This window comes from Catharus ustulatus, chromosome 8 (genome assembly GCF_009819885.2).
Source record: "Catharus ustulatus isolate bCatUst1 chromosome 8, bCatUst1.pri.v2, whole genome shotgun sequence".
NCBI lineage: Eukaryota > Metazoa > Chordata > Aves > Passeriformes > Turdidae > Catharus > Catharus ustulatus.
In genome coordinates, this window is record NC_046228.1 from 10189179 (window position 1) to 10206064 (window position 16886).

Below are 16886 nucleotides of genomic sequence, written 5' to 3' on the forward strand. Positions count from 1 at the left end.
TGATGAGGTGATAATATTTTGACTTCTTCCTTGCTTCTGCCTCATAGTGTTCCATTTGTAAGGTATGTGTAACATCTCACAGTTAATTCTTCACAGCAAAGAAAGGAGAAAAACTTTCTCCAACTAAGAATAATCCCCCAAAAGAACCCTATCCAAGTTCTAGCAACAGGATTATTTTAATATAATCTTTTTAGTTACATAACAGACATGAAAACGTAAGTTACAACATTGTCTTATTTTAATAAAGACCTGGGGAGCTGTAGAAAAGAGTGGTAGACAAAAATACTTCAGATAAGAGATTAGACACTCAGATCCCTAAAATATTCCACTGTAAGAGTGTTTGCTGCCTATTGTTATAAAGACCACAATACAATATATGTTATCTATAGCACAGATACACTTTTAAGACATCAACAGGAGTATCTGAAAAATGTATAAAAGAATCCCCAGTTCCAACTTGCAGAATCCAGGCTGCTGTTCAGGTTCTGCCATCTCCATACTCCTCCTTTTGCATCTTTAGGAACTGTACCTGGAGCAGTTAGCTGCAGTTGGTGAGGTCTGCTCACTGCCCTGAAGAGTGTCAGAGCTGCAACACCACATTTTCTCATCTTTTATGATATTTACCATCAGCTGGTGCCTGTACCCCACTGTACAAAGAGGGAGTATCCACCTCACTGGGGCTGGAATTTGCAGGACACCTCAATACCCTTACATCTATGCAGTTCTATTATATATTTAGAGCAAGTATTTTGCAGCTTTGTTCAGACTCTTGTACACACACCAAAGCTGAGCTAAAACTTCATCCCACAAAGGTATTTTGCACAATATTAATGAGATTATTGTGATGGGTTTTTTTGTTCTGTGGTTTTTAATAAAACCACTTTAAAAGTGGCAGCTCACTGATTCAGTTCCCTCTTCCCCCTTAATATTGCTACACAAGAACACAGCATGAATTCAGGCAGTAAAATGTTTTAGGTACCTTGATTTTTTCCACAGGTCTCCTCCTCTCTAGTAATACAGTTGACCTGTAAAACAGAAAAAAGAGCATACTGTATATTTAAAGCATCAACATAACATTTAGCTTCTTGAAATCTTTTTCAGAATTTTTCATTTTATTTTTTTATCATATAACACATTTTTTATATAATAAAATCTCAAAGGGAAGTCTCATTTAAGAGTGCCTAGCTGGGAATCTCAACACTCACCAGGTTACAACTCAGAAAATCCAGACTACCTGCTGCATTTTTAACATAGAGCATAACAGCCACAATCCACAATTCCCCTGTATCCCTGGGAAAGCTGAACTCCAGAGCAGCTGCTGAGCTGTGGAGCCAGGACAGGAACACAGGACAGGAACACAGGGCAGGAACACAGGGCAGGAACACAACACCTCCCTTCGAAAACTGACAGCTGCTGGTGCTCAAAGTTCCTACGGAAACAAGCGCCCTGCTCTGACCCTTTCCCACCACTGAGCAGTAATAGGCTTTCCTCTTGCATTCATCTCCTAACATGAAAGTCAAATGAGTAAATAAAATAGCAATTGTTTGCTTCTATCATCTTTTGTCTTCACAGGCTTTGACTACAACCTTTCTTCAGTCAAACCTGACAAATTATTTCCATCACCTTCCTTTTTCCCTAAGCCACTCTACCAAGAAAAAACAGTTATTTTCTGGGGGACTCCTTCATTTCATACATGCATACAAAACATATGCTACATTTTCTAAGATCTATATGTTGCCAATTAGACATTTTATGCATTGTGAAAACATTGAGCTCAGCCTGCCATGAGGCAAGGCTGGTACTTTCCACCAGCTTGTTACCCTATTTTAATTCATCAGGTTGTAACAGACTCTTTCAACCATTCTCAGCTTTTCCTTTTTATTCTTTCATGACTTCACTGTAGTATCCTCAAGCATTACTGGTTAGGTCTTCTCAACATATCACACTACAAATGTTTCACCAGTTTCAGCACTTCAGCAGCTTGGTTATCCCCATTTCCCATCATCACTAAAAGCTGGATTATTTAACGTGAATGAAGAACGAATTTGAATTTCAGGAATAAAGAACTGACTTCCAAAAAAACCAATGTGCACAAAAACAATGCAAGTAGAATTACACAAAATTACTGGAAGACACCATCATCACAAGATTCTCCAAAGCAAAAAACAAACTTCCAAGAGAAGTAAAAATAAGATGTTACTGCATCTTGTTATTGCTCAAATTGTCTATTTTCCCCGAATCATTTGCTTGTATAAAGTCAATGCCTTGCTCAGCAAGTCTGCGCTTAGGAATGAACAATGTACTTATACAGAGTATTACAGCTGTAATACAGGTAAACAGCCACAAGACTATCTTATCTGCTTTTAGACCTGACAGGAATACAGATTTAGGAGATATTTAGGGGACAGAATTCTCTACCTAGGTGCTGTCCTGCCAGCTGCTCCGTGGCAGAGCACAGAAAGCCATGGCAGTGACTGGGGAAAGAAGAAGAAATGCATTGGCATAAAAATGCCATGCTAGAGTGTGAGTACTCCACAGCATCAGGAATTTAAACACTCTAACGTGACTGTTTATTCTTGGCATGAGTACAGTTTATTTTTCATCTACTTCACACTGTTAGAGATAAGGGAATGCTATTTTTACGCAAGCTCCTGATATGTTATTTTAAGCGTAGCCGTCACAGGCAAGAAGAGACTCTCTTCCAGGCTAGCAGCTACTGTTTCCAGAGGGCATTGATAGACCACTCTCAGACAGGAAAATTTAATCCCTCCAATTTTGCCAGCTTTAGGCCTGACAGCACTGCAGAACACAGAGGTGCCCATGTCTGACGGTGTTTGGCACCACTCCAGTCTCCCCAGAGCTGCACAGCGCAGCTCCCTCCAGGAGCCAGTGCAGCCCCAGGACAACAATGGGCAACTTGCTCAGCTCTGTCCCCACCTCTGGGCACTGCACAGGCTGGAGATCCTACAGCTCTCAGCAGAAGGAGATACTGTGGGAGAAAGCCAGAAACTGTGACACTGCAAACATAATATGCTAGTGAGCAAATTTCTTTCCTGTCCTTCTTCTTCATATCCCTTCTCCCTATTACCACTCAATGCACTTTCACAAGCTCCTCATCCCTCCCCACTTCAAAATTCTCATTATTAAAACAACAACAAAAATATGTAACATTTATGAAACTACTCTGTCATTTAGTGCCATGACTTAATTCCCTCTGCTTAATCCACCTGGGTCTTTCATCCCATTCCACCCACCCCTGGGGTATGATCAAGAAACTTTGACACAGGCACCGGTCAGCAAATGTCTTCAATGCACTTTGCATTGTTCAGGTCATATTTTCAGCTCTTGTTCATCAGTTAAATGTCTCCATGCCCAAAACAACATTATATAATCAGTAACAAAGGATGAAGATCATATCAAGAATGGGAAAAAATCTGGGAAGGAGTAAGAGTCACACATAAAAGAACAAAGTCAGAGTCAGCTCTCAAATCAGGGAAAATAACAATATAAATTTTTGGATTAATAAATTAGGAAGAGAGATGGATTTTAACTTGAGATGACAGCAGTAAGAGAGATATTGAACATGAACAGCTTCAAAAAAATTTGCAATATGTCTGAATAACCGCATATGTCAGAAATCAGATGTACTACACAAATCCTAACAGGATATTGAAAATGGAAGTACAAATTAAATGCTAGATGTGGGTTTCAGCCTGTAGGACAAAAGAATTTGTGTGTCAGAAATACCATTTATCTTGAGAATTTAAGTGCAAAAGCCACTTGGTTACTTGAGAGCTACCTCTCTCTCTCTTAGAGAAGTAATGTTTTAGAGCTGCATCCAGAAACTATGAGTAATCACAATGATGGATAGTCCAGGAACAGTTGGGATATCCCAAAGAAACATGCCCTGGAATGAAATTATAATCTTCCTCAGCTAGTCATATTATAATGGCTGATCAGTGTGCATTAGGAAAATACACTTCTGGTTTGAATCCAAACCTTGAGTATAAAAGCAAAGCTCTAGTAAATATTTAAGAGAATTTTGAGTTGCAAACTTAAGAGCTGGCAACTAAGTTCTTTTTTTTTTACCAAACAAAACCATCAAAAGATTGTGCAACTCCAAGGGCCCTTAAGGAAACAATTGGGAATTTTTCATAACATGGTATTTCCTTATACTGCTGACCACAGGAATGCAAACAGTTCCACCAAACAGAGATTTCTTCATTGGAAACAACTGACAATATAACCATGTTTCCATCTTTTCCATTCTCAGCACTCAGCATACAAAACAGATGATATAATAGAATACAGAACTGTCATACCAGGGCCACAAGACATCTTTACTATAAATCAGCACCTGAGAAACTCAACAAAAATGTATTTCCTAGGGGTTAGAGAGAGTACTTCTGTCTAATTATTTAGCACCTTTGACTAAACAATGCTGTGATTTTCTACTTATTTGTCGACTTTCCCCCAAATACTGCTAGCATCCCTGTCAACCCAAAACAGACCCCTATCCCCAACCACAACTCAGCACATCAGGAACAAGACTCACTCACACAACATTCTCTGACAGTAAGGCAGGTGAGGCTAGTGAGGAAAAAACATGGGCTGGTACTCAACTGAGTTGGTGAAAGGAAAAGCAATGCTACTCTTTACACCTTAGAAGATAACCCATGTAAATCTAATGAATAGATTTCCTCACCACCTCCTCTATTTAGGAGTATTTGAGCAATGCCAACTGACACCATGAATCCCTTCAAAGGAAGCTGGAAATGTTTGTGTATCTGTACAGCAATGGTTCTCAGAACTCATTCTACAAGAACATGCACAAAGAGACCAAGTATGAGAGACACCTCAAGGGAAAGGCAAGACAGGACCTACAAAGGGACTTAATTTTCCTGACAGATAATTAACAAGTCACTATTACAAAGAAAGCAATTTACACTCTGTGCTGAACTTCATGCTGTGAAGAGAGAAATATAAGATAAATGAACATAGCAACTGAAAAAACAGTATTGTCAGAATTTGGGAAGGCACAGGAATGGGAAAAGGTGCTACATCAGCACCCTGACCAATATATGTCATTGCAAATTTGCAACTCAATTAAGGCAAGATTTTAATCAGAGCTACAACTGCACTTAATTCTCTCAATTCAAGCAGAAGGAAAGCAAGAGGAACAAGTCATAAAAGGAGAACAAAACTGGAATGTGCTACAAAGAGACCAAATTGTTTTCAAAAGGAAAAACCAAAACAAACAAAGCCAATGAAAGACAAAGCTTTATGGAGTTAGTTTGCCAAACAGTCAAGAATTTTGGATGGTAGAAAAGACAGACAAATGTCTTAACTTCAGATAGAGACATAAAAAGACTTCACTTGTGTGGAAGTGTTTACAATCCATGGCAGAGAGATTATTGTAGTCAAGGAAACCCTCCTACAAGATTTCAAATTTTGGAATTCCCCTTTCAAGAGGGAACACAGAAAAATGCTCCATGCATTTCTAAAAGGATAATGAGTATGGTTCTAGTGTCCCAAAAAGGGCCACAAGGCTTTGACAACAAACTGGTTCCAATGGCTCAGCAGAGGAAGAGGTCACCATCATAAATGAAGCATGTCAATACTGCACTTTCATATTCTGAGATTATCAATGATAAAATAGCCATTACATCCCACAATATTTTCACATACAAACCTATTTACCAGGAGTTACTAAACCAGTAGCTAAAACTTTCAAGCTAGGTTTTATTTAAATTATTGCATCTCTTGATCTTTTCTTTCAAAGGGATGCCCACTGAACTCTCAAAAGCTGCCCTTTCATCACAGCACACTGTTGTTCTCAGAGAATTCAACTTCTCTGAAGTTATAAACATGTGAAACCTCCCCTCCTGTTTACATTAATCTGAAGCTCTAAACAGAAATTAAACAAAGAAACAGCTTGGTTTAATTATAATAGTAGAGCAAAACTTATTTTTCCAGTTTTTATCTTTACTAGATAACAAACTAGATACCCACTTCAGCTGATATGTCAAAGTGAGATTTAGAACACACACTCAAAACTATCCATTATTTTTATTGCTGTGAACATCCTAAGAAAAAATACGCACCAAAAACTTTTCAATTTAATCTCCCTGGTGATGCTAGAGAGCTACCCAAACTCTGCAGACTGCAAAGCTCACCATGATTACAATTAGAACATAGTAATACCAGCGATGCAAGAAATTACTTGCTGGTTTTCATTAAAATACACAGTTAATTTTTAATTTTTCCTACAGTCACTGCACCGAGATGCATGTTCAGAATGGTAAGAAACTATGAGGCAAAATTTATGCAACATTCATACTCAAGTTAAATTAGCACTACAATCATTAGAAGCTTTGGTGCTGATAAGGAAGCAGGGAATAATTTTAGAAAAATATTAAAAATCAAAGCTGTTGAAGAGTAACTGAAAAGCTTTAATTATGCCTTCTGGGTGAAATAAATACATAAAAAATGAAGGTGTTAATTCACATTTATCTTATGGGTTGTTGTTTATAATAATACTGGCTGTTTCATTTTACCTTTGTCATCTGATAAACCCCACTAACAAAGGCCCAGTGCTCAACAGTTTGGTGTTATAAAGAATAGAGTTGCTGTCTGGTATCTATCTTAATGACTGTTTCTCAGCAAGAATAAAATTAGTTTCAGGTGGGGTATTTTAAGTACTGCATTATTAAATCTTCACATAAATACAGTCTAAGCAATGGGAAACGACGCTGTCAGAAATCATCTCAATGGCCTTATCTGACTGCTGGGTACAGTTTTACAACAGACCTTCTAACTGGCCTCAGGGAAGTAGTTTCTGCATTATATACTGCCCTTGCTCCCTCCAAATGAGGTGAGGTCCCTGCTGAGACTGGCATGGGAGAAGGTGTGTGTTAATATACTGTAATATACTGCCTCTCTTCCAGTAATGGGTAAGTCAGACCAGACAAAACACAAGTGCTAACTGCAGCTCCAAAAAGCCTGTCAAGGAGAAAGAAAGTGCTCCTTTAGCCTCCATTAAGAAACATGAAAAAGTATAGGTTGAAGCTAGAACAAATCCATTTAAGCAAAATAATTTTCATTACTTGAAGGTTTGGGCAATTGTGAAGAAAAAGACATGTAGCATTTTCCAGCTGCTATTTAGTGCCTCTGAACCTGCTTTCTTCCCCACTCTGTCCGTTGGTGTTTATTTTTTGTCTCACTCCACACATATTCTTGTATTCAGACGTCTCAGATTTTAAATCTCTCTTGAAAGAAAAAATACTTTACATTTCTTTTTAAAAAGAAATGTGAAGGCCTGACATGACCCCTTGCTCACCTTTTGTTAACACAGGTTTCCTGCTTTCTTCTCCCTGAGACAAAATCTCTCATTTTCTTCCAATCTTTCCAATCATTAGCTTTTGCTGCAGTCTCATTACTGTCCTCTGACCCCACCTACTAATGTGCCATGGTCATTTTCAAAGTTTCTCACCAGAAACCATCACTCCAATCAGTCCTTCCTTGTGGTTTGCAGGATCCCACTCCTAGCAATGCACACTCCTTCCCAAACACCAAGCCTACTAATGGTTGTAAGAAATCCTCTACCCATTGCAAGTCCCTTCTGTCACGCTACTTCTGCATTGCTTTGAGCACCATCAGCCCATTCCTCCTCTTCCACTGCCATGAGAGCTGCCCAGACACATTGTGTTGGCCAACCACCTCCAATGCACAATTGGAAACAACTCCTTGGTGCTGTACACAGACCATCCACCCCTGCTCTGCCCAGGAGACCCAACACAGCCTCAAGGCTTCAAGAAAGGAGAGGGCACTTAGGGAGCAAGGTTTCTGCTCCCTTGGGCTCCATCTCCCACACAAGGAAACAAAGCCAACTTCCCATCTCCCTCAGGCATGAGCTTTTGAGACTCCATTCTCACCAGATCAACACGTGAAAAATACACTTAAATATTAAATACACTTATAAGTTACAACAGTGGTGCAACAGTAGTGGTCTGCCTAAGGATGCAAAGCAAGGCAAGAGTCATATGGACTCTTTCCATATGCTTTCTCCTATAAAGCAAAAGCAAGACCCACCACATTCTTACTCTATGTTTAATCTCTCAGCATTTTTTATTTTGCAAGCTGCCTTTGTCACTTCAGTCCTAGAAATGTCCACTCAGGATGGATTCTTGCTAAATTGATGCTTCAACCACCTGAGCAGACACTGATTGTTTTGTATTCTCACCTTTTCCTTTAATGCTATTTTGGATTTATTTTGCAAGCCATCAAATCCAAAGCACCTCTTAACCTGCACTCACATACAGTTTTGTCTTTCAGCTCTGAAGCTGAAGTGTTACTCTCATTCTACTGCAGCAACATTACTCTGAGCATTTCCAGCGAGGTTACTGGCATTCCACAGCTCTTTGTGAGACTGTCAAAACTCCCCTCATACTGTGCCTGCAAAAAGGAAGAGAACACTGGAAATAAAAGTGAAGACCTGAAGCTGAAATTTGAAGGAACTGGAAAAGATTTTCCACATGCTCCCAATGGTGATTAGTGGGGCAATTAGGACAAAACCAACATAAGGAATCTTTGCCCGACAACAGATGATCAGAAGATGTTTCACAACATAAGCTTCAAATGTATGATGTTATTTTCTTCCAGCATTAACTTATGGATAAAGAGATAGCTGGATCCATGGCACCAAATTATTGCTGCAAAACTAATAATGCACATAAAGATTTTGTAATACTTTTCCTCATCCCTGAAATACCAAGCCCCATATTTATTAGAACAAGCTGTATTTGGAAGTTGAGGTTATGGTTTGTTTACAAACTGACCAACTCCACTGGCGAAAGAAAAATACATTTTCATCAGTATTTGTCCTACTTTATTATGACATTATAAACAGAAACATTGCCTTTTTATGTTCTTTTATTTAATCATGCTCATGAAACAGTCAATTCAGTCCCCAAACCTGAGAAAGGATAAAAACCAACTACAGTTGTATTTTTTTAAACTCTGTATCTCACTTGTTCACTTTTGATTTCTGCAAAGCTTAATTCAGCCAATCTCCACCCTAACCCCTGGGAGCATCTTGTACTTTCCAGTCATCTGGACTGTATTTACATTACTAAGAAGAAAGTCAAACTTGCTCATGAACAAAGAAAATCTCCTTACTATCCTTCTGTCTTGTCTCCATAGTTATTTTTTGAGTTCTTATTTTTTTTCCAAAAAATTACTCTTCTCTCTGGGGACCTCACTCAATCTCCCTCATGAGCCCTACTGATGTGTCATACAACTTCTTCACTTATCATTTCCTAGTGCTGCCTTTAAAAAAAAAATTAAAAATAGAAATTACTATTTCTCCCCTCAGTTTTCACCCTTTCTTCACAAAAAAAAAAAAAAAAGCCCTTACAAACAGCATGAAAGTTCATGTATGATGGATTAGGATAGAAGCAATTATACCAAAGTGTTTATTTAGACAGTAAAAGTGACAGCTTTGCAAATAAAATGAACTCTTGCCAAACTAAGATCAGAGACAAATTTTAAAAGGAACACAGACAAACATTTACTTTTGAACTTGCATCCATTGTAATGGTATTCATCCCCCTGGCAGTGACTGCTGCATCCTGGCTCCTCCAGGACAGAGGAGCATGCAATTTTGAAAAAATTGTGTTTTCATCAAACTATCTGTGCTGCGACCCCTCTCCCAACAGGAAACTTGAAGAAAAAGCACAAACTGCAGAAGACAAGAAACTGCTTCAAACTGGTTTTACTTTCAACCACATGTTCTTAAACCCCACCTATTTTTTATTTTATCTGAGCTGCAGTGTAAGTCTGCCTTTTAGTATTTTATAACCCTATTTTTCAGGGCACACTATCTTTTTCCATCAAAGGTAGTCAACTACAGCTTATCATTAAAAGCTATTTTGCAGATTTACTCTGCTCCACTTGACATGCACCAGAAATCTGCATCAAGTTTAAATGAAATCCAGATTGGTGCCTTAGTTACAGGGAAAATTAATGAAAGCAAAGAGCGATGCTTGACATTCATCTAACTTTTTAACTAGGAATTGAAGAGCCCCAGTGCTTTGTGATGCCTGACCCAAATATCTGACTAAATTCAAATATTAATTCAGTTTACTGAGCTAATTTAAAACCTGTATAAGGGAAAAGTGCCAATGTAGAACTACAGTGTAACATAAATTAGAAAACACTTACTAGGAAGAAAATATCTTTCTAGAGGGATGTTTGCTTAAAGAGAACTACCTACTGTTGTTTATTTTCAAGCTGAAACTCTGAATTTAATTCAACACTGTGACCCTTCAGAGGCACAATGACTTCTAATGATCAAAATGTCAAGTATCTTCTTGTCTCTTCAGCAGCTCTTCTGGAATACCAAGGAGTAGAAGTTCAATTACAGATGTATGGTAGGCTGCATACCACAGCCACAGTAAGTTCATTACAGCAGGAAATACACAGCAGAGAGGTAACATGAATTTAAAGTGCAATGAATATACCTACAAGAAAAAATAACTTCTGAAATAATTCACCCAAAAACTACCACATTCTGCTTGCTTTCTTTTAAAATGCCTATTTCTAGAATGATTCAACATTGTCCCTTCCCAGTTTTTTCCTCCTTTTCTCCAAAACTCAAAAGACCAGCAATGCTAATAAACATGGTTTGTCATTAAAAGTTGCTGAAGTGTTGTGAAGATGCAACATATCTCTGCTTTAGGGAAGCACAGCCAAATTACTTATCAGAAACAAAACCCCAGGAGATCTGTTATCAGTTGAGCAATACCTCTACTAAAAAGGACTTCCCCCCTCCACTTCAAGCTGTTCAAATTTTCCCCAAAATTTGCAATATTTTTTTCTTTTTGAGGACATGAACAATAAACATTTGGGCAACCTGAACTTCCTTTTCTTGAGACACAAGCTGAACATTTCATACAAAGTACTAAAAATAAGTTTTACTTCCAGCAGTGACAACTCCTCACAGCTTAAGCAAAGGAATAGCAATCACAGCCTAATGGGCCCTGTTCTCTAGAGCATCCAAATTGAAAAATTATCAGTTGGAGAATATTCACTGCAAAGAAGAGAAGAATCTGCCAAGAAGAGAGGATGAGTATATTTGCACTTAGTCTGCCTCAATTTGATTTTACATGTTTCTAACAGAGAGGACAAGAAGTGACTTGATGCTCAGTCTGCAGCTACGGTATGAAATTAGTTTCTAAGGAAACAGGGCAGAATCCAAGGGACAAAATTTTAGTGTTTGTGCTGCTTCTGTAGCAAACACAGCATTAGCTGCAGAAGGCACATGAAACAAAATTCCTCCGAACCAATGAGGGATTGGAGCTTTGGCATCCCAAACCAGCAATTTAACTGGCAGCCTCACTGGTGGGGCACTCATCTGTTTGAGGGAGAGCACAGAGGTGTGAGCAGGATGCACACCAGCTCATGGCCACTGCCAGCCTGCTCCTCTCAACTGCAGTGCAGGGAGACACTAAAAATAATACAGCTGGCACTTAATAGAGTCTGCTCCTTCATGCGTGCAGAGGCTCTGCTGCGACTTTTAGAAAATCTGACTGCCCGTATCTCGTGGTTCCTCTTTCAGAGGAAAAACAAATCTTTAACTAGTGAGGCAGAAAACTTTTCTGTCCAAGAACTCAAAGTGGGTCAGGTAAAGGGTGCTGACTTTCAAGAGAGGTTTCCATACCATAAATGCCAAGCAGGTTTCCCTGCTGTGATGAGCACTGGACTTTGGAGAGCATCCCTCCAGCCTGATGGCATGGGGCTGTTCTGGGTGCTCTCCCCAGCTGGTGCTGCAGGGATTGCACTCTGCATGCAGACAGGGGTGAAGGGCAGTACACCAGGGAACTCCAGATGATGAATTCCTCCAGGCCAAAATAATCAGAATTCCTTGGAGAATTTAAAACTTCTGAGGTACGTGGTGGACTTTGAAATGAAACATTCCTCCTATCAAGCAGCCACATAACCCACTGCTTAGCAACAGAGGTTGCACATGTGTACCTGTCTGCAAGAGGGAAAACAATTCTTGTTATCCATCATTCTCACAACACAGTTACACAATTTCTCTCTGACTGTAAACAGGGTTTGTTTTTTGTTTTTTTAAATTATCTTAAATTCACATTTCAATAGAAATCCAGGTCCCCTCTGCATTCAGTGAAAAGCAGATCATGAATTGAAAATAAATTGTTTCTTGATCAGTTTCTATGCAGGTGTTTGAGTAAGGCTAATTTCAACTTGAGAGGGAAATTTCCTTGGTTTGCTGTGTCAGTCTGGGCAGTGACAATTCTTTCCTTTGCAGAAGGAAAACATCAGTGCACCTCAAAAACTCAGTGTTAAGAGTCCACTTCTGAAAGTGTTTGCCTGAAGGTCAGAAGTGACATCCCCGCCCTGAAATCCCAAATACATTACCACAGGCTGGGATATTATTTCCACTATGCTATTGCACTGCAGAACACACATCAATACTCATCTCTATCCATAAATCAATGGAACCTATTTTAGACACAAAAGCTTCAAAATAAATCCTTCTGACCAACCTCTCAAATTAATTATGCAAATTCTGTATCAAAGAGCACAGATAATTTTCACTTCAAATTTTTAAAATCTGCACAGATACTCTGAAAGGAAAGGAAAGCAAATGCCTAATTATACACATTGAATAATCCAGATAATGGCCTGTCACATGCATCATTCTGAATGCAAATTAGAACAATGGTTTTAGCTGTAAACACGATGTGGAAACATCAAGTAACTTTGATCTTGTCTTTGGCAAGAAAACACTTCTTAAGGATTACCTTCTGTATTCAGTGGGATTTATAGATATAGATAGATATATATAAAATATAATGAAGCTTTTTTTCCCTGTTGAATCTCAAAGTCTCTCCTTACAAAACATACTCTATGAATCATTCCAAGAGAGATGAATTGTATTTCTCCAAACAGAATGATGCTGCCTCTTACTGCCCTGCTAGAAACACTAAAAGCAAAGATACCTTGTTCGGTGCTTTACTTTTGTTCAGGCGAAGTATGATTGGTTTTGTATCCAAAACGCCCACAAAGTGTGGCTGTACTCAAAAGCTCCTGTGCTCGGGTGAACATACCAGCTTAAGGGAGAGAAAGAAAGCCTTACCCAGGGTAAGAATCTCACCTCCTACTGCCTGCTAGGAAATGAGCCCTCGCATGCACTGCAGGCATCTTTAGGAGATAGGGTTTTCTTCATTTCAGCCTACTTCTTCCTAACACAGCATGCAAACCATGCAGATCAAAGGAAAGGCTAAAACTGAATAGATGAGAATGCCCAGGTTGGACATGCCAGGGGACCAGTGGGAACCACTGCTGTCCTCTTTGCCTGATACTAAAAAATTCCTTGTACCACTGCCCATGCTACTAAGAGAAATTTCAGCAAGTGTAAAACCTTATTTCATGACAATGTTGTTAAGGGAAGGTTAGGCTTTTAATAAGACAGTTCCACAGTTTAAGAAGTTGAGGCTGGAAATTAAAAATAAGGAACTTCAGTAGCAACTATGGCTAACAGTGACTGAAAAGTGAAAGTTCAACAAGCACTTCAACAACTGTCTGCTGTATGGTGCAGCAATCTTCACTTCCCACCCAGGCTTTGCTTACTAACACTTTTTGCTACTTACAGATAAAACACAAGATACTAAATTTCATGTTGTGGTTATATTAGTTTCAAGGTATGAAGAAAATCTATGAAAGTAACCATACAGGAAAATAAATGCAGGACATTTTAAAGTCACCTCTCAGTAGCTGCATTTCTAACACGATCCTCAGCTTAGGCTAAAGGTATTTATTGCACACACCTGGATCCCTTCTACAAAAAGTACTTAAAATAAGGGAAGGGAACATGTGCTGATCAAACAGAACACTCCATTAAATGGTGATGCAAGACTGCATGAGATGCATGCTGCAGGCAAGCAGAATTAATCCACACCCAGGTCTAAAATAAAGTACTTACAGTACTTTATACAGTACTACAGAACTGTAAGATTTCCTGACTATGTGCACCTCAGCCAATTTACACAAGCCCTTACCTATCTCTGCTACTCATTTTTTTTCCACCACTAAACTAGCAAACTCAAGAAAAAAACCAGCCACTTTCATGTGCTGCTTCTACAAGGCAGTCACATTGAGAACTTGTACATCAAATTCAGTTAGGAAAGTGAGCAAAACTAGGACAGACACCTTCAACTTGAATTTGTTGAATGTTTTCATGATTCAAGTCTAATCGTGAGGTTTCAGCTAAGCTTTTCTTTTTGCTCTTTCATAGTAATATCTGCCTGTCTAGACCAGGTTTCAAAATGTAAAGAGGGACTTGTTACCTACTTAAACAGAAACCCTATCCAGGGTAACATTTATTAAGATGCTACTTAAAATACTGTCTGTGTTCTCCCCCTCTGTCTTCCTGGACATCAACTCAGTCCTCATTTGCTGTTCCATTCAATGAGCTCCTGTTACTTGGCCCATTTCTGTTGGCAAAATGCACAGGTCTGTGTGTTTGTAGGAAGACAACCATAACTACTTGACAAATACTTTAGGAATTGCAAGTTGCAATTATCAAAACATCTCACGAGCTTTCTCCTAAGTTTGCATCAGCCCATAGGCTTGCTAGCAAAGGGCAGTTATGCATGCAAGCTTCCTGTGTTAATATTCCTCCTCCTCCTTTTTAAAGCAAGACTATTCTCGTCCTTAGAAACAGGAAGTCATTAAGTTAAAAATGTTTATACTACATGAAAACACACATATTGCCATGACTTCTACTCAGTGACTGTTGGGTGGTCTCAAACTGAATCCACTTTCTGACCAGCAAGTGCTTCCCTTGGAGAAATTATCAAAGTATGGCCTCAGAGACCAAGGATTGGAAAGGTATAAACTATCAGCTACTATAATTACAGTTCAGGATTTAAAAGAAAATTTAGAAGACTTTAATATACTGCAACAAAACTCCCAAACATCTGTTTTCAGTAAGTATTTAAATAAATGTTTTTCCCGAGCTATATCAGAAACTGGCTAGTGCTGTGTGTTTCTTGGGATGAGGTCAGCAATGTGTGTTAGTGCAGAGCCTCTGCTGCAGTAATTATGTTTATTTGTGACAGAGTGTGGTTGAAGGGGGAAATCCACAGCCCACTGGCATGCTCCACTGTAACCTTCAGAACCCCGTCTGCAACCGCCGGTGATCAGCACCTCCAACATGCCAGTGTCTGGTCATTCTCTTCTTATTCATAAGCTCCTCATGTTTCCTCTTGAATTTGATAAACATTTGTTTAAAAATCTTCATTTTACTGCTGTGATAGTAATACACTGATGGGTGGCCCACAAAGTCTTCCCATCAGAACATCTGACTACAACTCTCCCCACACAGAAAAATCTGTCACTTGAGATTCGAGTTTATTGTCAAATGTACCATGGTTTGTTTTTAATGGATACAAACTACATCACAAGAAAAACCAAACTTCAGTCCACCAGCACACATTTTCAATTGCTTTTGCAACACCACCTGTCCTTATTACAGGAAAATGGACTTCCTCCCAACCTCAATATTTTAATTATTAAATAATTGGAAGAAGTGAAGAATGCTTCTCAGAAGAGAGCTGCACAGCAGTTCCTCAGTGATCATGAGCACTTTTGGGAAACTTGAATGCTCTTCCAGCACGCCCACTTGCTTCCTGTGAACAGCCAGCATGCAGAATTACTTGGAGAGGTCTTCCAAAGTGATGAGAACATGATTTCTGTGCATTTTGATGTTCTATGAATCACCAAGAACAGAATATGAAGCCAAGAAACACTAAAACATGCACATGCACATACAGCAAAATAAGAGCCACTAAGACTAATAATACCAAAATACATCCTGAATAGAGCAGGAAAAGGCCAACAGGAAGCTACATATTATGCCACTTCCACCTGAGACTCTTTACTTTTGTTTGGACCCACAGATCAATATGAATGTCAGGAATTAATAAAGCTAAGCAGTAGAGATCAGCTCTCCAGAGACCAGCCACATCTGCTCAGCAATGCCAAGCTGCCAGCTGGATAGAGTCCCAAAAGCCTTTAAAGGGTCATCATGCACAGCAAAAGCTTGTACTTGAGTAAAAACCTTCTAGCTTAGCAACTAAAAAGGTAATAGATATTCTGTTAATTACATTAAGTAATTAAGTAGTGTTTAGCTCTGTTAATTAGGGTGCTTAATTTTAAAAAGTCTAATAGCCACAATATTTAAATTTCTGTTTTGTTTGGGTAATGCAAGAAAAATCTATTCTAAACCACTGTCATTTTTTGGCTGACTCAAAAAAAGAAGTTATGTTGTTAACAGAAAAGTTAACCAGTTGCAATGAAGAGTCAAATGAATTATTACTTGTTGAGTACTGCATATGCTAGGAAACTTTAGTGTATGAATAATCAGTTTAAAAATACAAAATGAAGGACACCCTGGATCTCAGTCGAGATCATCAAGCACACAAGGATACTTTGTCTGGGTACAAATTGTCAAAATGCTCTTCCCTTTTGCACATTTGATAGGAGCCTGTTCAGGGAAGAAATAAATCCTGCAGCAGATGACATTTGCCTCCCTCCCCAGTATGTCCCTCACTGACACACAAAGTCTGGCAGGGTAGAAAAGCTCCCATCGAGCTTTTGATAAATGAAGCAATTTCTGAAATAACGGCTGGCCTACATGGAAATTGCTCCTTCCAAATATCTCGGATTCAGGTTAAACACAGCTTCATCTACAGCTTTTTCTACAGCTGCAGGTGGCTCAACTTCCATGTGACAAAGACACAGTTGACACCCTTCAACACCTTGGCAGGCATGTGCTGAGGTGATGTGTTGTTTAGGAT

General features: G+C 39.0%; 1 protein-coding gene across 3 annotated transcripts in view; it reads right to left on the reverse strand.

Moving 5' to 3' along the window:
- Positions 1 to 16886, reverse strand: part of ADD3 (adducin 3) — a 92083-nt gene that overhangs the window by 57629 nt on the left and 17568 nt on the right. For all 3 annotated transcript variants that reach the window (XM_033065998.2, XM_033066000.1, XM_033065997.2), the window contains exon 2: positions 980 to 1025. The gene's annotated coding sequence lies outside the window, so the exon portion shown is untranslated. The remainder of the gene's footprint in view (positions 1 to 979; positions 1026 to 16886) is intronic.